We start from the raw sequence: 24,954 nt of genomic DNA, 5'->3' as shown, positions 1-24,954 counted from the left end.
GGTCTCAATCTCCTGACCTCATGATCTGCCTGCCTTGGCCTCCCAAAGTGCTGGGATTACAGATGTGAGCCACCATACCTGGCCTATTCTTTACTTTTTTTTTTTTTTTTTTTTTCTGAGACAGAGTCTGGCTCTGTCGCCCAGGCTGGAGTGCAGTGGCCGGATCTCAGCTCACTGCAAGCTCCGCCTCCCGGGTTCACGCCATTCTCCTGCCTCAGCCTCCCGAGTAGCTGGGACTACAGGGGCCTGCCACCTCGCCGGGCTAGTTTTTTGTATTTTTTAGTAGAGACGGCTTTTCACCGTGTTAGCCAGGATGGTCTCGGCCTCCCAAAGTGCTGGGATTACAGGCTTGAGCCACTATTCTTTACTTTCTTGATAAACTTGTTTTCACTTTACTGTATGGACTCAATTCTTTCTTGCACAAGATCCAAGAATCCTCTCTTGGCGGCTGAATCCAGACCCTTTCTGGTATCAGTGGTAAGCTCTGTTTAAGACAACTGTCATACCCAAGAAAATTCTTAAATTGTGGCAGTTAAAAATGTATTTATCCCCTTGAGGGCCAGGCGCAGTCACTCAAGCCTGTAATCCCAGCACTTTGGGAGGCCAAGGAGGCGGATCACGAGGTCAGGAGTTCAAAACCAGCCTGACCAACACTGAAAAACCCCATCTCTACTGAAAATACAAAAAAAAATTAGTCAGGTGTGGTGATGGGCACCTATAATCCCAGCTACTTGGCAGGCTGAGGCAGGAGAATCACTTGAACCCGGGAAGCAGAGGTTGCAGTGAGCCGAGATCAATCACACCACTGCACTCCAGCCTGGGTGACAGTGCAAGACTCCGTCTCAAAAAAAAAAAAATTTATTTACTCCCTTGCTTCAAAAAGGACATAAGTTGACTTGCAAATCACATTTTGTAGAAATGAAGTTTTTAAGATTGGTCTCGTACTCATTACATAATATTTATTGACTACTTACATATTGAGTGCTGAATTCTATGCAATAATACAAACAATAAAGACCCAGCCTTGTTTATGCTCTTCAGGGAACATAAGTAGAGTCCAGCTGGCAAGACAAAATGTGTATATCCCAAACCTATAAATCATGATCTAAGACAATATACAAACAAATACTCAAATAGGGAACTTACAGCAGACTTTGATTATGAATCACAGAACCTAGAAGAAATGAATACTCTCTTGAAAGAACCATCATTGGAATAATTCAATTCCAACTGTTTTTTCTTTCTGAATTCACTTAAAATCCAATTTTCTAGAAGAATATCATTGGTCCAGCTTTAGTCATTGGTTCATCTCTTAACAGGCTGGGGCAAGGCAGCTTAATTGATGGTGCCACCAGAATGGGCAACATGACGAAAACCCTGTCTCTACCAAAAATACAAAAATTAGCCAGGGATAGTGGCACGCACCTGTGGTCCCAGCTACTCAGGAGGCTGAGGTGGGAGGATCTTTTGAGCCTGGGAGGCAGAGGTTGCAGTGAGCTGAGATTGCACCACTGCACTCCAACCTGGAATGGAAGGAAATTTCACTTCCTGGAATGGAAGAAAGTTCTTCAAAGGAAAATGAAGACACTGCTATCAAAAAAAAAAAAAAACAGGGGAGGGATGCTGTCCAGTCACACCCAACACATCCTATAGCAGTGGTAGCGGTAGTAATAGTGGTTCCAGAGAGAGAGAGAGAGAGATCAGCTCTGAAAAAGAATGGAAAAGAATCAGGTTTCTTGAGGGAGGTAGGTCTTAGGCTAGTTCTTGAGTCTACGTTCTCAGCAGATGGTGAGAAAACAAGTGTGGTGTGGGATATTAATGATGAGGAATAGGTAGAAAAGACGGGGAGGGGGTCATCTTGTTGATAACCTAGAATAGCAGGTATATTGACTTCTCGTCTCTGAACTGGAGCCATCTGAGATCAGTTTGTTTTTGCTTTATCCTAGACATGGTGTCTTATAAATGTATTGAGAGAGGTTGAGGAGTTGTCTATAGAATGGAATGGAGTGAGGTCAGAGATCAATGGCAAAGAAGAGCACATAAAGGTTTTTCCACAAACTTGCCTTGATGGCAAGTCCGCAAAAGTACAGTTATCAAGCTTTCTGTTGAAACATGGATAAGTCAGTAAATATAAATGTTAAAATTTGCCCAAGACTCTTAACTCAGTTGTATTTCATAATCAAAGTGTACATTAACAAGCCAAACTAGTCATGAAAGTATTACATACAATAAGGGTAGTTTAGATAAGTTAATGTTGCTATGGGAACCCCAGCAGATCTCCTTGTGTCTCCATTTAAAAATCATGGCCCAAGGTGGTTTTAAAAACAACAGAAGGTAAAATTATTCTCACATTCTCACACATGTAAATTGTACTGTCTCTCTCAGTTCTAAATAGCGGATTCAAGCCAGCCTCTTGACTGGCACAGTAAAATTCAGCTTCGTGTCTTTCTATAATGTATTACAGCATGTGAGTTAACCTTTAGAAGCTTCAAAAATACATCAACCAAATTTGGACTGTGAGACACAAACTGGTCTCTTTTGGGCTCTGTCCAGCATAGCCTTCCTATTCCACATGGCTGCGCAGCAGGGCCATTTCCACCAGTGTCTTCTGCTTGCCTGGTCAGTCTTTCTCTCTCTTAACCTACCTACAGCTTCCTTCTCAGGGTTTGCTGCTAGACGGAAGTGTAGATTTTGGCACAGAAAGAAAAGGGAAAGACCTATTTGGAATTTTGTCTATAGATGTTAAGAAATCATGAAGTGTTGCAAATGTAACTGCTTGGTATTAGTTTAAAATATTTGATAACTGCATGAAATTCTAATTTACCCCTCACATCCATAAAGCTAGGACAGCAGTTGGTTAGGCAGAGTTTGATACTGAAAAATTCATCTTCTGAGAGAGCTGAATTTCAAACGGACCATTTTCTTTCCAGCAGTAAAAGGTGTATTATTTCATCTTCTTACAGTACAGAAACAATGGAATATATTGTTTAAATGCACCCTTCATTTTTTTTCTCCATTTCTAAAAATTCACTTTTGAGCATCGTCCAAATGTAAAAATTCTCACACATGAGGAACTATTTCCAAAGGTTGTGAGAAAGTTAAGATAACAGTTTCTATTATTAAAAGTTTTGCATTCGGTATGACACATTTGCCTGTATTGAAACACCCATTTAACATTGACTTCTGAGAACTTATTTGCTTTGCCTCTCTCGGTTCCATATGCTTTGTCTCCAAATTGTGAACACATCCCTGTTTCTATCCGGGTGTGATCCTATGTCGTTGCTGTACTCTAGTTGGTACGTGAAAATTCACCCATATGCAGATAGCTGCCCTCTTGGAGGCAAAACTTAAAGCTATCAGAACCATCTGGATTGTTAAACCCCAAAACTTCCAACTCATCAAAGTCCTGAAGCCTGAATAGATCATACATTGTTACTTCTAATTGGTTTTGATGTTTGTTATGCTCCTCACAAGTGCAGATAACTTCACATTTGCATCGCTAATAGACCTCTTCAAAGCCTCTGCTCCTCCTGCTTCCTGCCTCTATTAGTCATCGGGAGACTCAGTGTTGGCGTGGGTATTTTCCCCGCTTGTGAAAGTGCACTGTCAATTCTAGAGCATTGAATATTTGTGAGGTATTGTTATTAATCTACAAGGCAGTACACACAGTATTCCAGCAACAGAGACTTTTTCAAAGGTTTTATGAGACATTGTAAGAAAGACAGTGTCTTTCCATGGAAAAAAAAGTGTTGCCTCAGAGTCAAACAGGAAGCATGGGTCCTAGTTCCTATTGAACTGCTTAGCTGATCTTAATTTAGCTCTGAATGCTAGATTTTGTGTATACTATACACATTATTAATCCTCAAACTCCTACAAATTCATTTTGATGATAACCATTTACAGAAGAGATATTGGGTAACTTGCTCAGGATATCATATCTAATAAATAACAGAGTCACAACTCGGACCCAGAACTCTCTGATTCCAAAACCTCTACTCGCTGCACTTGTAATGGATGGGCCCAAATGCTGCTGGGAAAGGCACCAGGGAAGAAAGATCTTCTGAGTCAAGCAGAAAACAATAGCAGTGGAAAGGAGTTTGTTTCAGATGACCTTCAAGGTTATGGCTCATTCTAGATCCAATCATTCTAGGAAATAAGTAGGTTACACTTGTCCACAATTACAAATTGGAAAGGAAGAGAAGGAAAGGAACTGAGAGGAATGACAAAGCAAAAAGCTTTCAATCAGTTCTTTTCAGCATTCTGCTTCTGCCTAGTTCTGCACTCGCCCCACCCCCTCAGACTTCAGCCTTCCACTTGGCATCCCTCCTCACAGAGCACTCTCACTTGCATACTCCTCACTTAAAGAAAAAAAGCATTCTGTACTGCAAGGGGGAAAAAAAACCCTTAAAATGTCTTCATAAGGATTCAGCTCTAGGGTAATATAAAATATGTGAAATCAGGAGGTGTCCATAAAAAAAAATGAGTGAAAACATCATTATTTAAAACATTGTATGTACATTAATGCCACATTAATACCAATTCAAGCATGAAATGTTGAGCATTTCTTGGAATACAGTTTCTTGGAATATGGTTGGGGATTTGAGAGGCACAAAGGTACCCACAAGATGGCTTTGGTGTAGTTGTAAATATAAATAGAAGTAAAATAACAGTTGCATCTTTTATAATGAATCTATATTGTGGCCTCAAAGCTACAGAAAAAAGTGGATGCCAAAATCTGTCTTTCATTAACATATGTCTTAAATGACAGGGAAGAGGTGTTGAAGATAAAATTACTTTTTCCTAAGAGTATGAATCAGCAACATGCAGTAACAAGCAAGTAATAATAGTTCTGCGTGTGAGTGCCTACAGAGGGTAAGAAAAATAGCATCAGATTGAAAAAGCAAGTGCACCTGCAGGAGGGACCCAGGAGGCTGCAGAGCACAGCTCCCTTGAGCACCATCTCAAAGTATCTCAGAGCACAGTGACCCTAATTCTGGCAAGTCAGGCTGGCATGAGATGGATGGAGCACACTGAAACCTCCAGATGGTCAGACAGCCCACCCTCAGCTGCCCCTGGAGCTCGGCAGAGGCAAGCTACAAGGCATTGCTACTTGGCCAAGAGTTTAAAACAACAGCTCCTGATTCTACAGTGTCTGTGGTTTCACAACCACTTAACCTTAAGTAAGGAACAGCTAGAAGCAGCTGAATGAATAAATACATGTTAACGTTACATAAAGAGGAAAAAAAGCAATACTTGAGCACATGGACTTAAGATAGTGTCCAGGTAGCTGTGTCCTTGGCATCCCAGTGATCTGGGTCTTTATCTTTGATTTTCTCCAGCAGGTAGACACTAAGTAGATCCAGGCCCCAGGGCGGGAAATGCTTCTCTATCAGATGTTACCTATCAAATAAAATGAGCCTTTGATTGCCTCCTAAAAAAAAGCCCCGGCATCATCTTTCCTAGTTGGGCTGATGAGGTTTGGTCCAGGAAAATGGAATTTTGTTATGCTTATAAAAATTATTTGGCCAAATGTTTTCAATCCATTGCTCCTAGTTCATTGCAGAAAACGCAGAAATTTTTTCCTCAGTTAATCTTTACCAAGTATTGGTTGTTTCAAAAAACACTGGAGGACATTCACCCTTTGGGTTTTTAAGGCTCTTCCACTGGAAACAAGCACTAAACCTGTGTGACTTCCTAAAATTAGCAATGAGCCCGCTGCTGAGTCCATTGGATTAGTGGGGCTTTTTTTTTTTTTTAAATGCTCTGTACTTAGCACAAGCAACACTATGTAATTGCTGCCTCATTTCTCTCACCTTCTGCCTCCTGAGAGCAACTTGTGTTCCTCCTGAGGCGGTCCTGCTGAACAGAATGTTTGGCATAAAGAATGCGATCGCTCTCCTTACATCTTTAGTTGTGCCCTGCTCCCTCAGGTGAGCAGAGACATATCCCCCTAAGCAGCATTTGGCACTAGCACTGAAAATTGCCTGAAAGAGAATGGCTGGAATTGCCAGCATCACATGCTGCATCGAAACAGGAAAGAAATTTCTGCCTCCAAGGATAATTGCTTTTCTCATTGCTCATACTTTTTCTTTCACAGCCCTCATTTATTTTAATATTTATATTTTTACTTTGACTCTCTAGAAGATATTTTTTAAGTTTCTTTTTAATCCAAATGAAAGATGAAATTCAAGATCCCAAAAAGCATGGAAAAATCTATCCTTTCCATGAATATATTCTTAATCCACCACTCTTTCAGAGTGTCTCTTCATTTGCAGCTTTGTTTCTTAATAGAACACCTGGGCTCTGGAGATTAGTGAGACAAAGCTTCATTATAACCTTCCTTGTTTTACTCCCATTTCTTCCATGCTTTCTCTCCCTAACTCACTCTCCAGGTGCTTCTTTCTCTTGCCAAATAGTGCAAGGAAATACTTTTGCAGATCTTTTGTTTACTTTAGGAAAAAAACATGGATCCAGGCTTTCCCATTCGGCACTGCTGCTCATTTCCTGACTGGCCTTTAAAGTTTGGCTCAGTAGCAATTTGGGGACTTGTTTTCTACCCACAGTGAAAGGAGCTGGGTGCCCAGCAGCCCCATGCCGGCATGAGAATTAAGTTCTGCTCATTCCCTGGATAAGCAAGCTGACGTTTTCCTCATAGATTTTCTTTTCCATTTCTCAAAGCTTTATTGCATACTCATTTAGCTTTGACTTTTAAAAAGACATTTTAATAGTGTTGTTTTTCCTCCAAGCGTGTGCAGAAGCTGATCATGTGCACGAGGAAGCTCTCGAGAATAAATAATTACCTCTTTGCTGTTTTTCACGTACTGCCTCACACACTATACAACACACCCAGGGCTTACCCCTACTCCAATTTCATTAGCAAGTGCCTGACCTGGTATAGGAGGAACTGTGCCACCAAAGGAATTTGACTTGGGTTACCTCACTTTCTAGGTTCCCAAGATTCCCAAGTTAAGGAAGCTTTGGTTATTACATAGTTGAACATTTTCTTATTTCATTTAAGTTTTGTAAATCTTCTGTGATTTCTTCTCCTCTTTGGCACATTTACATTAAATTTTATTCTAGTTATGTAACTGTATAGTATAATTATGTTTATATATGGATATAAATTGCTCGGTTCATCCTACTTTGGGGAGTTTATTCATAGTTTGCTATGAGGTCAGTAACTTTCCAAAGAGACAGGCTTTCTAAACTTGAAGACTATACTTTTATATATTAATGCATTTTTTTTTTTACATTAGAAGATAGTTAACCTAAGAAAGTTGAATGATAAGGCCGGGCGCAGTGGCTCAAGCCTGTAATCCCAGCACTTTGGAGGCCAAGACGGGTGGATCATGAGGTCAGGAGATCGAGACCATCCTGGCTAATATGGTGAAACCCTGGCTCTACTAAAAAATACAAAAAACTAGCCAGGCGAGGTGGCGGGCACCTGTAGTCCCAGCTACTCGGGAGGCTGAGGCAGGAGAATGGCGTAAACCCAGGAGGCGGAGCTTGCAGTGAGCCGAGATCCGGCCACTGCACCACAGCCTGGGCAACAGAGCAAGACTCCGTCTCAAAAAAAACAAAGAGAAAGTTGAATGATAAGTAGAATGAAAGTAGAAAGCACTGACTGACAAATCAAAGATCTTCAGTACATCAGGGATGAGTGTTGTCTTTCTTAAGGACTTAATCTGTAATATAAAATGTCAAATCAAATACCATATTCGGCCAGGCGTAGTGGCTCACGCCTGTAATCCCAACACTTTGGGAGGCTGAGGCGGGTGGATCACCTGAGGTCAGGAGTTCGAGACCAGCCTGGCTAACATGGTGAAACCCCGTCTCTACTAAAAATACAAAAAATTATCTGGGCATGGTGGTGTACACCTGTAATCCCAGCTACTCAGGAGGCTGAGGCAAAAGAATCACTTGAACCCAGGAGGCAGAGGTTGCAGTGAGCCGAGATCATGCCACCACACTCCAGCCTGGGCGACAAGAGCAAAACTCTGTCTCCAAAAAAAAAAAAAAAAAAAAGAACAATAAATACCGTATTTGTGGTGGTACAGACAAAGACTAAGCTATTGGCATAGACAGGGTCCAACTGAGGAAGCACACTGTGTCACTGGTGATGAAGAATCCAGAGTTGGTCATTCCTCTAAAGCTCAGCGATGAGCAGTCACCTCCAGGGAAGGCTACCAGCAGAAGCCAGCAGCACTCTGACCTTATGGAAAGTGGACACACTTACACACAGACACATTAGCCAAATGCTGCTTCAGTGACCCAAAGAAGAACACAAAGTCACAGAAGATTGTTGCAAGAGTGACTTATGACTGAATCTCAGAGAACTGGACGGTAGGCTTAACTGTCCCCTGCCTAAGCTCAGAGAAAGAACCCAAGAAAGAGCACTGGTGGAGCTTTGGAAATAGGAAAGCGAGAGGCTGTCAGCTTTTTTCTGCTTACCTGAAACACCATTTCCGGTGTTTTTGTAGCACAGAAATGGCTACCAAAAGTATTAGGGTGCAGAAAACAATAGTCCAAAGGATGGTTCTTCAGCATGCTGAGCACACTGAACTAAAGGAAATTAAAACGCCATCAAAGCTGCCTCAGAACCAAGGAGTTGGCCGGGTGCAGTGGCTCACACTCCCAGCACTTTGGGAGGCCAAGGCAGGCAGATCATTTGAGGTCAGGAGTTCGAGACCAGCCTGACCAACATGTAGAAATCCCATCTCTACTAAAAATGCAAAATTAGCCAGGTGTGGTGGCACATGCGTATAATCCCAGCTACTCGGGAGGCTGAGGCAGGAGAATCGCTTGAACCCAGGAGGCGGAGGTTACAGTGAGTCGAGATTGTGCCATTGCACTCCAGCCTGGGCAACAAGAGTGAAACTCTGTCTCAAAAAAAAAAAAAAAAAAGAACCAAGGACTCTTGGTTTCTTCACCCCACATCAAGCGCAGGAAGGGGTTCTCTGTGGAAGTTTCCTTATCTGACTGAGTAGAGTTCTTCCAAAAGAAACGCCATTGGCCCAAAACCCCCTCCCTAAGAAATCTCATTAAATAACCAGAGAAGATTAACCACCAGAAAAGATTGAAAGTCACCTTGCCCAGACAGACTTTTCATCTGTTTTTCTGAGGGCAGTTCCTAGAGGTTACCGGGGAGACTTTATCTGCATAATAAGACAACCTTTGGTCACAATGAAGTTCTGCCTCTTGCCTTCCTAAAATTTGTTGCCACCTCTCACAGAGCACAAAAAAACTTTGTTGCAGGCCATTATTTCTTCTCTGGTCCCATTTAGTTTTCAAAGTTTCATTTATAAACTACTGTCTGCTCTTTGGGTCCACTCAATTCTCCTAAAAATCATTCACTGCCTGTTTTAGTTTATTCTCACACTGCTAATAAAGACATACCTGGCCAGACATGGTCTCTCACACCTGTAATCCTGGCACTTTGCAAGGCAGAGGTGGGCAGATCACCTGAGGTCAGGAATTTGAACCTCCACCTCCAAGGGTTCAATCAATTCTCCAGCCTCAGCCTCCCAAGTAGCTGGGATTACAGGCACCTGCCACCATGCCCGGCTAATTTTTATATTTTTAGTAGAGATGGGATTTCACCACATTGGCCAGGCTAGTCTCGAACTCCTGACCACAGGTGATCCGCCCACCTCAGCCTCGCAAAGTGTTGGGATTACAGGCGTGAGCCACTGCACTGTGCCCAGCCTGCAAGTTAGTTATTTTCTAGACACAATGGGGGTACAGGCATTAGGTAAATACACCCATTCCAAATGGGAGAAATTGGCCAAAATGAAGGGGATACAGGCCCCATGCAAGTCCAAAATCCAATGAGGCAGTCAAATCTTAAAGCTGCAAAATTACCTCCTTTGACTCCATATCTCACATTCAAGTCATGCTGGTGTAGATTCCCATGGTCTTGAGCAGCCCTGTCCCTGTGGCTTTGCAGGGTACAGCCCCTCTCCCAGCTGTTTTCATGGGCTGGTGTTGAGTGTCTGTGGCTTTTCCAGGCGCACAGTGCAAGCTGTTGGTGGATTTACCGTTCTGGGGTCTGGAGGATGGTGGTCCTCTTCTCCCAGCTACACTAGGCAGTGTCCCAGTAGGGACTCTGTGTGGGGGCTCCCACTCCACATTTCCCTTCTGCACTGCCCTAGCAGAGGTTCTCCATGAGGGCTCTGCCCCTGCAACACACCTCTGTCTGGACATCCAGGTGTGTCCATACAACCTCTGAAATGTAGGCAGAGGTTCCCAAACCTCGGTTCTGGCTTCTGTGCACCTGCAGGCTCAACACCATGTGGATGCTGCAAAGGCTTGGGGCTTGCACCTTCTGAAGCCATGGCCCCAGCTGTACCTTGGTTCCTACTAGCCATGGCTGAACCAGCTGGGATGCAGGGCACCAAATCCCGAGGCTGCACACAGCAGGGGGTCCCTGGTCCCAGCCCAGGAAACCATTTTTCCCTCCTAGGCCTCTGGGCCTATGATGGGAGGGGCTGCCACAAAGGTCTCTGACATGCCCTGGGGACATTTTCCCCATTGTCTTGGTGATTAACATTTGGCTCCTTATTATGTATGCAAATTTCTGCAGCTGGCTTGAATTTCTCCCCCAAAATGGGGTTTTCTTTTATATCACATTGTCAGGCTGTAAATTTTCCAAACTTTTATGCTCTGCTTCCTCTTGACACTTTACCACTTAGAAATTTCCTCCACCTGATACTGTAAGTCCTCTCTCTCAAGTTCAAAGTTCCACAGACCTCTAGGGCAGGCAAAATGCCACCAGACTCTTTGCATAGCAAGAGTGATCTTTACTCCAATTCCCAATATGTTTCTCATCTCCATCTGAGACCACCTCTGCCTGGACTTTATTGTCCATATCACTATCAGCATTTTGGTCAGAGCCATTCAACAAGTCTCTAGGAGGTTCCAAACTTTCCCACATTTTCCTGTCTTCTTCTGAGTCCTCCAAACTGTTCCAACCTCTGCCTGTTACCCATTTCCAAAGTTGCTTCCACATTCTCAGGTATCTTTACAGCAGCACCACACTCCTGGTACCAATTTACTCTATTAGTCTGTTCTCATGCTACTAATGAAGACATAACTGAGACTGGGTAATTTATAAAGGAAAGAGGTTTGATTGACTCACCATTCCACATGGCTGGGGAGGCCTCACAATCATGACTGAAGGCAAATGAAGAGCAAAGTCACATCTTACATGGCAGCAGGCAAGAGAGCTTGTACAAGGGAACTCCTATTTATAAAACCATCAGATCTCATGAGACTTATTCACTACCACGAGAACAGTATGGGGGAAACTGCCCCCATGATTCAATTATCTCCACCTGGCCCAGCCCTTGACACATGGGGATTATTACAATTCAAGGTGAGATTTGCGTGAGGACACAGTCAAACCATGTTATTATCCTTCAAAATAGGCTGTATTGCCCCATCCCCTCGTTTCTGTGAAGAGGGAACTATGTAAGCTCCATCTGGCCTTTCCTTGAGTCTCATATTTTATGTGGCTCCGTGCTTATGCAAGTTAATAAATTTGTATGCTTTTCTCCTGTTAATTTGTCTATTGTCAGTTTATTTCAGTGGGATGACTCACTTATTGAACCTTCAGAGGGAAAGTTTAAACTTCCCTACATAAAACACTTTTTTCTTGACACTGTTTTGAAGAGCAGTGACTCACCTTTACCTGATTCTTTGTTTGATTCCAGAGCCCTTGGACTTTTATATTTGTTTTCTACCATGATATCACAAACCGTGAGTTTGTTGATGCTTCATAAATCTGGAAAGATGTGGCATGGATTTGGGAGAAATATACCCAGAGATATAAAGGGGAAGGAGACACTGGCCAACCAGAAGGTCACCCTCACTCCTCAGTGAAGGAGAAAGGCCTGACTCCTACCTTGTATAAGGGAACTAAGGGAACTGGGTAGGTATCAGTATAATGGAGTCAAGAAGTGATTCAGGATTTGCTGCCCCCATCTGAGGAAATAAACAGAGGGAATCAAAGAATACAGGGCAGAATAGTCTACTAGACAAGACCCCAGTGTGGAATCACAGCCATCCAGTGAGGTTTGAGAGAAACCCAATAAATAATATCCCTATGTTCTCTGCCCAAGTTTTAAACCAATCAAATAGATTAAGGTGTCAATAAATGAAGATTAAAATGTCAGCTCACCCTGGGCACAGTGGCTCTTGCCTGTAATCCCAGCACTTTGGGAGGCTGAGGCAGGTGGATCACCTGAGATCAGGAGTTTGAAACCAGCCTGGGCAACATGACGAAACCCCGTCTCTACTAAAAATACAGAAATTAGCTGGGGGTGGTGGTGGGAGCCTGTAATCCCAGCTACCCGGAAGGCTGAGGCAGGAGAATCACTTGAACCCGGGAGGTGGAGGTAGCTGTGAGCCGAGATTGTGCCATTGGACTCCAGCCTAGGCAACAGAGCAAGACTGTGTCTCAAAAAAAAAGAAAAAGAAAAAAAAATAGCTCAATTACTGATGAAGCTGGTACTGGAAAAAATGGACTTTGGGTACAAGGAATTAGTGTCTTCCTAATACTGAACCCCAGAATCAGGGCTCACAGCTAGACAGCCAAGGACTCTACACAGGGGGCCCTGCCCCTTTGAGGCCTATTGCAGCACACTTTCCTCCAACAGAAAACAAAGAAGAGCTGGATTAAACAAGCCTAAGTAACCGCCCATATTCACTGATGAGAGACATCACTCCACCTCTCCCAGGAATGAGGAGGGTGGGATTAAAGAGGCTGGCAGTCTTAAATCAGTTGCTGTCCCTCCACACGGCAGGAAAGAACAGGAGTGGGAATTACCTAAACCTTTTATAAGTGTTGGGTAAAGCATATGCTACATAGACCAAATCTAGAGCAGTGTGGGGGTAGACTCTGCTTTATCCTTCTGCTATTTGCTGAGTAGTCTGCTCAGAAATGCACTTGTCTATGGTTCTTCAGCATCTCACCACCTAGCTCTCACCAGGGGTCTGGGTAGTTATGATTCCTTTTATTTGTTCACTTTCTAAAAAAATTTGACTTTTTGTGAATATTTGAATAGTTACAAAATAGTTTCTATGCTGATTTAACATGGAAAGGGAGATGGTTGTATTTTTGTTGACATTACAATGCATACACACGTGTGTGTGTGTGTCACACTGAATGATACTGTCAATGCTGGGGTGATGCTAAATTTAAGGAACATAGAGAACTTGGGAAAAGGCCAGAGATGGAGAAAAGACTGTTAGTGGTTTGTTTATAGGGAAGAAATGGGTTTGCCCTAAAATAAATGCATGCTAGAAGATGAAAATAATAGTGCCCAGGTAGAAACAGGCAAAAAGGGTTCTCAAAGCAGAAACATGGGACCCATTTTGGATATAAATCCTAACTTCACTATTGGTGGTTTTGTAACCTTAAGCAAGACACTTGAAATCTCCAAGGTTCGATGCACTGAACTATGAAATGGAAATAATGCTTACCTGCAGATTGTTGCAAGGACTAAATATAATGCACATCAAATGCTAGGTATGATGCCTGGAGATAACTGGTGCTTAATAAGTGGTAATTAATATTTTTATTAATATATATAATATATGATATTTTATAATATATGACATATATTTATAAAATATATATTGTTATTTAGAGATATATATATATATATATATTTTTTTTTTTTTTTTTTAAAGGATGACGTGATGGTTAACTTTAGGTGTCAACTTGGCTGGATTAAGGGATACCTAAATAGCCGGTAAAGCATTATTTCTGGAGATTGGTATGTGAGTCAGTGAACCGAGTGGGGAAGAGCTGCCCTCAATGTGGGCGACCTGAATAGAATAAGGTAGAGGGAAGGTGAATTTTCTCTCTCTCCTGGAACTAGGACACCCCCTTCTTCTCCTGCCTTTGAACTCCAGGTTATCTGGCCTTTGGACTCTGGAACTTGCACAAGCAGCATCTTTGGTTTTTAGGCCTTCAGCCTCAGACTGAGAGTTACACTGTTGACTTCCCTGGTGCCGAGATGTTTGTACTTGGACTGAGCTATGCCACTGGCTTCCATGGGTCTCCTGTTTGTAGATGGCCTATCATGGGACTTCTCAGCCTCCATAATTCTGTGAGGCAATTCCCCTAATAAATCTCTCTTCTCTTTATCTTTCTCTCTCTCGTTCTCTCTCTCTCTGTCTCTCTCTCCCCTATTGGTTCTATCTCTCTGGAGAACCTTGACTAATACAGATGGTGAACAAGTCTTTGTCTCTTTGAGAAGAATAAATAATTACAGGATAAATAATGTAAATATTATTTAAGTATTTATATCTAATATAAATATATGTAATATAAAAATTATTTAAATAATTATTTAAAAATAATTAGCCTTAAACTTGCTAACTGAAAAGTTGAGTTTTCTTATTTAGGAAAGTCATTGCTGTTTCTTTGGCTTATGTTTAATTCAGATAATCAGATGCTTATTAAGCATCTACTGTGTGCCAGAACTGTGCTGCATACTGAGAATACTGAAATGCACGTGGCTTATGAAATGAACCCCCGCTCTTTAGATGCCTGCAGTTCAGGATAGATGCCCATTTGTCTGAAATGTGGTAAGCACCTCCTACTTAAATCTTTGGCTCCAGCAGGCCACCACTATTTGGCCACCATAGTTTTGCCAACCTCAGCTTATTAATTGGTATCCTCATTTTTCAGACCCTTTTCAAGAATCTCAGAGAACAAATCTAGACATGTGCTATCCAGCAAAAGCCAAACAAAGCATGTGAAATGGGTCCTTACCTATAGCTTTTGTACCATCTACGCTTTGGCATCCAAGGTCACTTTTAATAATGCTGCCCATAACTCTATGCAGAATGCCTCCTGCCACAGCATTTAGGACTTCCACTCACAATACCTAGCAGCACCTCCAAGCATCACCACTGTCCATTCAACTGGTCACAATTAAGATAAGATCTGAGCTGCTTTCCGAAGATCTGTAAGATTCTCCAAAATAGGCCAAAGACGGCTATAAAGCCTCACACTGTGCATCATTTACTTGAGGTGGTCATCCAAGCATAGAACCTGATCTGACTCACCTTTACCACAGTTATCTCCTGATCCTCACATAAACTCAACAAATAGCCCTTTTGGAGTCCAGAAATAAACACCTGCACATATGACCAAATGATTTTCCATAAGGGTGCCAAAACCATCCAATGGGGCAAGAACAGTTTTTTCAACAAATAACATTGGGAAAACTGGGTATCAACTTGCAAGAGAAATTGGACCCCCATTTTATGCCAGATATAAAAATTAAATCAAAATGGATTAAAAACCTAGATGTAAGACCTAAAACTATAAAACTCTTAGAAGAAAACAGAGGAAAAACTTCATAACATTGGGTTTGGCAGTAATTTCTTGGATACGACAACAAAAGTACAGACAACAAAAGAAAAAGAAAAGTTGGACTACATCAACATTAAAAGGTTCTGTGCATTAAAGGACACATCAGCAGAGTAAAAGGCATCCCACACAATGGGAGAAAATGTTTGCAAATCATACGTCTGATAAGGGTTTAGTATCCAGAATGTATGAAGAACTCTTACACTGGGCATGGTGGCTCATGCCTGTAATCCTAGCACTTTAGGAAGCTGAGGTGGGAGGGTTGCTTGAGCCCAGGAGTTCAAGACCAGCTTGGGCAACATAGTGAGACCCCTGTCTCTACAAAAAAAATAAATACATAAATAAATAAAATAAAGAACAAAATTAGCTGAGCATGGCGGTGTGCATCTATAGTCCCAGCTACCTAGGAGGCTGGTGTGGAAGGATCGCTTGGGCCTTGGAGGTCAATAGTGCAGTGAGCTGTGATTGCATCACTGCACTCTAGCTGGGGTGACAGAGTGAGATCCTGCCTCAAAACAAAAAACAAAGCAAAACAAAACAAAACAAACAAAACTCTCACAACTCAACAATAAAACCTTCAATTTTAAGATGGGCAAAGAATTTGAATAGACATTTCTCAAAAAATGTTATACAAATGGCAATAGCATATGAAAAAAATGCTCAATGTCATTAATCATTAGGGAAATGCAAATCAAAACCACAATGGGGTACCACCTCAAACCCATTAGGATGGCTACTACCAAAAACCAGAAAATAGTAAATGTTGACAAAGGTATGCAGAAATTGGAACTCTTGTGCACTGTTGATGGGAACGTAAAACGGTGCAATAGCTATAGAAAACAGTATGGTGGGCCCCCAAAAAATTAAAAATAGAATTATCATGTGATTCAGCAATTCTTAGTATATACCCAAAATAACTGAAAGCATGGACCTGAGGAGATATTTGTACATGCATGTTCATAGTAGCATTTTTCACAATAGGCAAAAGGTGAAAGCAATCCAAGTGTTTTGTCCGTTTTGTGTTGCTGTATCAGAATGCCTGAGACTGGGTAATTTATAAAGAAAAGAAATGTATTTGGCTTATGGTTCTGGAAACTGAGAAGTCCAAGGGCAGAGTACTGGCAAATACTTGACATCTGGTGAGAGCCTTCTTGCTGTGCCATTCCACGGTGGAAGGTGGAAGGGCAAGAGAGCATGAGAGGGAGAAAAGGAGGTCAAACAAATCCTTTTATCAGGAACCCACTCGTGTGATAACTGCTTTAATCCATTCATAAGGGGAGAGCCCTCATGACCTACTCACCTCTTAAAGGTCTCAACACTGTTGAATTGGGAATTAAGTTTCCAACCCATGAGCTTGGGGAATACATTCAAACAATGGCACCAAGTGTCCATCATCAGATGAATGGATAAGCAAAATGTGGTATATACATAAAGTGGAATGTTATTCAGCCTTAAAAAGGAAGGAAATTCTGACACATGCTACAATATGAATGAACCTTGAGGACATCATGCCAAGTGAAATAAGCCAATCACAAAAGGAAAAATATAGTATGATTCCACTTACATGGGGTACCTGGAATAGTCAAATTCGTAGAGATGGAAAGTAGAATGGTCGTCGCCAGGGCTGGGCGACAGGGGGATGGGGAATTGTCACTTAATGGGTACAGAGTTTTAGTTTTGCAAGATGAAAAGGGTTCTATGGATGGTATTGATGGGCCCGATATTGATGGTAGCACAACAATGTGAAAGTACTAATGTTACTGAATTGTGCACTTAAAAATAGTTAAGATAGTAAATTTTATGATATGTGTATTTTACCACAATGTTTAAAAAAGCAACTAGCAGCCAGATGCAGTGACTTGTGCCGGTAATCCCAGCACTTTGGGAGGTCGAGGCGGGTGGATCGCGAGGTCAGGAGTTCAAGACCAGCCTGGCAAATATGGTGAAACCCCATCTCTACTAAAAATACAAAAATTAGGCGGGCATGGTGGCACGTCTGTAGTCCCAGCTACTCAGGAGGCTGAGGCAGAATAATTGCTTGAACCCGGGAAGTGGAGGTTGCAGTGAGCCAAGATCTCACCACTGCACTCCAGCCTGGGTGACAGAACGAGACAGTGTCTCAAAAAAAAAAAAAAAATGCAACTAGCCCAGTGTTCAGTCTGGCCTCTCAAAACTGTGAACTTCTGCCCTCTATTTCTAGTTCCCTGGCCTTGCCATCCACTTTTTTTCTTTCTTTCTTTCTTTTTTCTTTTTTGAGACTGTCTCACCCTATTGCCAGGCTGGAGTGCAGTGGCGTGACCTCGGCTCACTGCACCCTCCACCTCCTGAGTTCAAGGGATTCTCCCACCCCAGTGCCTGCAGGTGGGACTATAGGCGTGCGCCACCATGCCCAGCTAATTTTTGTATTTTTAGTAGAGATAAGGTTTTACCATGTTGGCCAGGATGGTCTCAATCTCTTGACCTCGTGATCAGCCCGCCTTAGCCTCCCAAAGTGCTGGGATTACAGGCGTGTTCCACCGTGCCTGGCCGCCATCCACTTTTTATATACACCACCCTGTTTTCCACCGTTTCTCACTATGGCCAGCCTATGTGGACTCTGCCTGGCACTGTGCATATACTCTTGTCATCCAGTGCAAGAGGAAGGACTTAATTGCAAGATATCCTGGACTCCCACCACCACAGAACCTTCTCATAACACTCCACCCCACAGTATGCTCTGGGATCATCACAACTCTTTGCCAAGCAAACCTGGGAAAGTTCAGCCCTTCCATTACTCCTTGTGGTTGGTGATGGACAAGTAGAGAGAGCCTGAAGCAAAGGAGTTACACATGACCTTCCCACTCAGTGTGCTTGGCACACCATAGGAGAAAAACCTCAACATTCTTTGAGGGCCCAGTTTGGCATTTTAAAAACTATATTTTTTTCTGTCTCTCCAGCCTCTTACGGTTTGTTTTTTGTTTTTTGTTTTTTGTTTCAGACAGAGTCTCATTCTTTTTCCCAGGCTGGAGTGCAGTTGTGTGATCACAGCTCACTGCCACCTCAAATCCCGGGGCAGAAGCAATCCTCCTGCCTCAGCCTCCTGACTATTAAGGACTACAGGCACATACCACCAAACCTGGCTAATTTTTAATTTTTTTTTTTTTTGGTAGAGACGGGATCTCACTTTGTTGCCCAGGCTGATCTCAAACTCCTAGGCTCAAGCAGTCCTCCCGCCTCAGCCTCCTCAAGTGCTGGGATTACAGGCATGAGCCACTGCACCTAGCTGCCTCTTGACCTCTGACCAAAGTGCTCATTTCCCATTTTCTGGTCTTAAATCTCCCTTCAGAGTCGCGTGCTCATCTTCTTACCTATTACTTCAGCTTCTCTGTTATTTCAATCCAAATGTCACCTCCAACTGCATAGCCTAAAGCTTGATCCTAGGGAGTGTCACTCACAGCAGGCCCCTCTAGACTGTTATGACATGACTATGGCCACATACAGCAAACTTGGGAGGTAGGAGGCAATGTAGGTATGTCCATGCTATCAATTTAGCATTTTCTTGACTTTAATTCATATTTAGATGAGGTGACTGTCTTAGTCCATTTGGGTTGCTATAACAACAGAAATGTATTTCTCACAGTTATGGAAGCTAGGAAATCCAAGATCAAGGCACTGGAGGATTTGGTCAGATATGCTGGCTCACACCTGTAATCCCAGAACTTTGGGAGGCTGAGATGGGCAGATCGCTTGAGCCCAGGAGTTCATGACCATCCTGGGCAACATGGTGAAACCCTGTCTCTAAAAAAAAAAAGGCACTGGCAGATTTGGTGTCTGGTGAGAGCCTACTTCATAGAAGGCACATTTCGCTGTGTCCTCACATGGTGCAAGGGACAACTGAGCTCCTTCAGCACTCTTTTATGATGACACTAATCCCTTTAGTTCTCATGACCTAATTACCTCCCAACAGCCCACCTTCTAATACCATCACTTTAGGGGTTAGGATTTCAACATATGAATATTAGAGGGATACAAACATTCCAACTATAGCAGTGACCAAGTTAAAAATTTGGGTCATAGGCTGAGCACAGTGGCTCAAGCCTGTAATCCCAGAACTTTGGGAGGCTGAGGTGGGATCACCTGAGGGCGGGAGCTTGAGACCAGCCTGACCAACATGGAGAAACCCGTCTCTACTAAAAATACAAAAATTAGCCGGGCATGGTGGTACATGCCTGTAATTCCATCTACTCGGGAGGCTAAGGCAGGAGAATCACTTGAAGCCATGAGGAGGAGGTTGCAGTGAGCCGAGATTGCGCCATTGCACTCCAACTTGGGCAACAAGAGTGAAACTCCATCTCAAAAAAAAAAAAAAAAAATGGGTTGTATTAAAAGAGGTCCTGGCCGGGTGTGGTGGCTCATGCCTGTAATCCCAGTACTTTGGGAGGCTGAGGTGGGTGGATCACGAGCTCAGGAGTTCAAGACCAGCCTAGCCAACATGGTGAAACCTCCTCTCTACTAAAACCATAAAAACTTAGCTGGGTGTGGTGGCGGACACCTGTTATCCCAGCTACTTGGGAGGCTGAGGCAGGAGAATTGCTTGAACCTGGGAGGTGGAAGTTGCAGTGAGCCGAGATTGCACCACTGCACTCCAGCCTGGGTGACAGAACAAGACTCGGTCTTGGAATAAAATAAAATAAAATAAAATAAAAGAGTTCCTATATACTTTTGTTTTTACCCTTTTGTTAACGTTAAAAAAATTTTTTGTTTTTTTTTGTTGTTGTTGTTACTTGTCTCTGACCCCTCTACTCTGGAATTAACCACCTGTTTTAATTTTCCTAGATCCTTTTAAAACTTAAAGGTGGTTTGCAGACTATTAGCGTTAGCATCACCAGGAGAGGTTTTTAGCAATTCAACATCGCAGTCTCCAGCTCAGGCCTAGCAAATCAAGATCTGCAGCTTAATAAGATCCCCAGGTGATTTGTATGTACATTAAAATTAGAACTGTTCCAGAAAGATTCTAACTGCTCTTGTTGGAACAATGGGTCTCTACCCTCACTGTTCATTAGAAGAATCTCAGAAGCGTTTAAAACATACTGATTTGGCCTGGCACAGTGGCTCATGCCTATCATCCCAGCACTTTGGGAGGCTGAGGAGGAGAATTGCTTAAGATCAGGAGTTTGAGACCAGCCTGGGCAACATAGCGAGACTCCTCTCTACACACACCCTCAACCCCCTCCCTGTCACCCCCGCCCCACCGCCACCCCCAGGCAAAAAAAATTAGTCAAGCATGGTGGCATGTGCCTGTAGTCCCAGCTACTTGGGAGGCTGAGGTGGGAAGATTGTTGGAGCCCAGGAGTTCACGGCTGCAGTGAGCCATGATTGCTCTGCTGCACTGCATCCTTGGCAACAGAGACCCTGTCTCTCTCTAAAAACAACAAGCACAGCTACTGATTCCTGTGATCCACCACCAGATTCTGATTTCATCCATCTATGGGAGGCCTAGGCATTGGTGTTTGTTATGTTTTTTTCATTTCTTGTGTGTGTTTTTGTTTGTTTGTTTGTTTCCTCTGTACAGATGATGTCTTTTATTCTCTAGGAGATTTTGATAGTTAGCCAGGCTTGAGAACCACTGAGTTGTGACTAAGAGAAAAATATGGAGAATACCATAGGTTGTGAGCTCGTTTACAGTTGTGAAAAACAGATTATTAAATTTGAGTAGGTCTTAACCTTAATATATGACTTGTTTTCTATTTCCTTAGTCCCTAGGGTATGTGTCTCAACAGCTCTTAACTTCTATTAAGTAGTGTCCAGGACTTCCAACCAAGTCTCATGAGAGGGTCATGCTCCTGTCCCAGTGCCCAGAGCTGGTGCTGCTTCCTGCTGCTGCTGAAGCCCCAGCTGCAGAGCACTGATGGGATCAGCCATCACCACCACCTTGGTTGCTGGTGCGATGTTTGGTTGATGCCCCTAGAGACTTACAGTGCCCTGAAATGAGCACATGATGCTTTTACATACTCCCTGAAAATCAACCCTGTGGCCGTGACATACCAGCCCCAACAACCAAAACAACTTTGGTAGCCCCATCAGCCTGTGACTTCTAAATTTTCTTTAGCATCTTCCCATTTTTTTCCTTTTTTTTTTTTTTTTCTTTTTTTGGGAGACAGAGTCTTGCTCTGTCGCCCAGGCTGAAGTGCAGTGGTGCAATCTCAGCTCACTGCAACCTCCACCTCCCAAGTTCAAGCGATTCTCCTGCCTCAGCCTCCTGAGTAGCTGGGATTACAGGTACAGGCCACCACGACTGGCTTTTGTGTGTGTGTGTGTGTGTGTGTGTGTGTGTGTATTTTTAGTAGAGACGGGGTTTTGCCATGTTGGCCCGGCTGGCCTCGAACTCCTGACCTCAAGTGATCTGCTGGCGTTGGCCTCCCAAAGTGCTGGGATTACAGGCGTGAGCCACCGTGCCTGGCCTCCATTTTCCTCTGTTATTTCAGAGAGCCCAGGCGCCTGGCCTCCATTTTCCTGTTCTTTCAGAGAGCGCAGGCAGAAGCTATTATCATCAAAAGTGAGTTTAAGACTAGTGAGCCTCTCTTGCCACCTGGGTCTCACCTCTCCTGAGGACATGCTTGGCTTTTTGTGATCACAGGTGAGTAGATGAAGGTCTCCCTGTAAGGCTATGTACATATTTACATATTCACTCATATTCTTCCTTTGCATCCCAGAAACTAATTTTTAGCAGATTTAAAGCAGATTTTTTAGTCAATGTTAGAAAACATTTTTTAATGTATGAAAGTGAAATTCAATGTAATTAATTTATTAAATCTTAATTGAATTCCTGCTGTTTCCATCACCAGAAAATGACTGCTACGTTTTCTATTGTTATTCGAAATACTCATCTTCTTTATAAATATTTTGATATTTTTTGAAATGCCAAAAATATGCATGGTGTGTGCTATGTAGTCAAGAATTAGCACTTTTGCTTTGGCATAAAGCAAATTTCAGGTGGGGAAAGGAGGCAGTTGATAATGCAGATTTTAAAAAGTAGAATTAGGTTAAAATGGTTATTTTTATTAACATAATCTGTTTCTAGATAGGGTCCTAACAACTTGATTTCTCTATAAGAAATGTCCCCTAAATGATGGTGGGTCACTTTTGGAGTTGAAAATTCTGGCTCCTAATTAAATATGTGTGGTTGAGCAAGTCAGTCTTTTTCTGCCTCAGAGTATTTATCTGTAAAATTAGGAAGTTGCACCAAGAGTCTGATAAAGCACCTTCCAGCTCTAAAAGTCAATGATTCTATGAATGCTCAGCTACATTCTGTATTACCAAAAGGTAGAAACGGTGTCTTCTATTTTTTCCTAACTCCCGATTTTGCCATCATATGGAAAACAACAAAAATAAAGGTAATTAAAAATAGGAAAGAAATGGACTTAAAATTATGCCATCTGATGTCTCAGGCATTTTCATTTTATGTTCCATTCTGGTCCTTGAACATATGTATACATAATTTTACATAGTTGCAATCATAAAATAGGTAAAATGTTATATTTGGCCTACTTCACTTAACATTATGTAACTTTAATATCACCATTATCACTGATAATTATAGTTTAAATGGCCACATGGTATTCCGTTTCATTGATGTATCATAGTTTACTTTAAAAGTCCCTATATTTGGAACTTTAGACTGCTTTCAATGTTTGATACCATAAAGAAGCTACAGCAAATTTTTTATTCATATGGCTCTTTCTTTTGAATAACTTTCTAAGAATAAATTTCTAGGAGTGTAATTACTGAATTAAAGGGAGCCTCTTTACCATTGTTTATAAGTATTAGCAAATGGCTTTCCTGAAAGCTTACACTGATTTACATTGTTGCCACCACATCTGAGAGTGATAGTTTAAGCCTCCCCAAAGGTGTGGTATGAAATTAATTAATGTTTTAATTTACATTTCTCTGATAACTGGCAGTCTTGAACATTTTTTCATTTGAGATTGCATTTTATCTTATGCGAATTGTCTGCTTGTACCCTTTTCCATGTATCTGACTGTGAAACTATAGGTGAGTCACTTAACCTCTCTGCGGCTTGGTTTTCTCATCGATAAGCAAGATAATAATAATTTCTATCTCAGAAATGTTGTATGGATTTCTCGATGTAAAGTATATAGAAGAGTACTTGATATATGGAGAACCTTTTAAAAAATGTTAGTACTGGTTGTATTAGAACATTCCTGATTTTCGTTACAATTTATGATTTCCTCTGGTCTTTGTATAAATGCATAAATATCTTTGATTAACTTAGAAGTCTTTATAAAACATAGATGTAATCATTTGGTCTGCTGGGTTTGGCTAAGTGTCTTTCTCTGTTGTTTTAATTACTGTATTGGTTTTGCGTGTATGTTCAGGCATGCACATATGAGCGTACGAGTATGTATTTTCTCACAAGTCCAGAAACACAGAGTCTATGCCAAAGGGGCAGCTCATAAAAATGTTGACTGCCTGACAGTGCTCAGAATGGTGCAGTCATCTCTGTTGAATAACTGTTCAACCAAATCATTTAGAAAAATACCAAACAAGCAAAATCAAACCACATACATACACGCACTCACAAAATCAAAAGCAAACCCAAACTATGCACATACTCACATGCACATTACAAACAAAATGTTTTAAGCCAGAGAGAGAAAAGATATTGTAAACCATATAAATTATTTCTCTTTAAGAATAACTGATTCTTTTTCTTTTTTTTTGAGACTGAGTCTTGCTCTGTCGCCAGGCTGCAGTGCAGTGGCACGATCTCGGCTCACTGCAACCTCTGCCTCCTGGGTTCAAGCGATTCCCCTGCCTCAGCCTCCTGAGTAGCTGGGACTACAGGTGCCCGCCACCATGCCCAGCTAATTTTTTGTATTTTAGTAGAGACGGAGTTTCACCTTGTTGGCCAGGATGGTCTCGATTTCCTGACCTCGTGATCCGTTCGCCTCGGCCTCCCAAAGTGCCAGGATTATAGGCGTGAGCCACCATGCCTGGCCATAACTGATTCTGTATATACAATTGTTGCCTAATTCCTAGCATACTAAGATCCTATTTATTTATTTATTTATTTATTTATTTTCTGAGATCTAATTTAGACCATGGAGAGGAAAAACATAAAGGTGGTATTAATAAACTCCTTTGGGGAGTAAAAGAACCTCTTAGAATCCACGACATCATAGATGGAAGAGATCCTTAAGGAGGGAATGAAGCACAGCTCAGAGTGGGAAGGTTAGCAGTGTTGAAGACCAAAGTTATTCATCTCTACATGAGTCAATTGAAAGAAAAGAATTAAAAGCATTAAAAAAAACAATATGAGTAATGGGAGGAACTGATGAAGCCTGCTGCCCAGATGAGGATTGGAAACTATTTAAACTGGATAATACAGTGTGTGTTTTGGCTCTGAGAAAACAGAAGTTGAACTTTTGAGTAGTAATCAAGGGCATGGTCTCAAAGTGTTTGCAAATAGTGCTGGTATGGAGAACAGATGCCGACATTATTGCCAATGGGAATCACAATAAGAGACTAAAAGAAACCACAGGAAATTTTTGCAGAAAGCTTGGCATTGA

At 42.1% G+C, this 24,954-nt stretch overlaps 1 protein-coding gene across 6 annotated transcripts in view; it reads left to right on the top strand.

Moving 5' to 3' along the window:
• METTL8 (methyltransferase like 8) overlaps positions 1-24,954 on the top strand; it is a 186,677-nt gene that overhangs the window by 100,868 nt on the left and 60,855 nt on the right. The window contains exons 11-12 of one of the 6 annotated variants that reach the window (XR_002516415.2): positions 14,452-14,595; positions 21,850-24,075. The exons of 2 other annotated variants lie outside the window; for them this stretch is intronic. The gene's annotated coding sequence lies outside the window, so the exon portion shown is untranslated. Of the gene's footprint in view, positions 1-11,711; positions 12,233-14,451; positions 15,690-21,849; positions 24,076-24,954 lie in introns of those variants that run through there. 3 more of the 6 variants (XR_002516414.2, XR_002516413.2, XR_002516417.2) reach the window with 3 other exon arrangements.

The sequence above is a fragment of the Papio anubis genome, chromosome 10 (assembly GCF_008728515.1).
Source record: "Papio anubis isolate 15944 chromosome 10, Panubis1.0, whole genome shotgun sequence".
NCBI lineage: Eukaryota > Metazoa > Chordata > Mammalia > Primates > Cercopithecidae > Papio > Papio anubis.
This window is presented reverse-complemented; position numbering and strand designations above follow the sequence as displayed.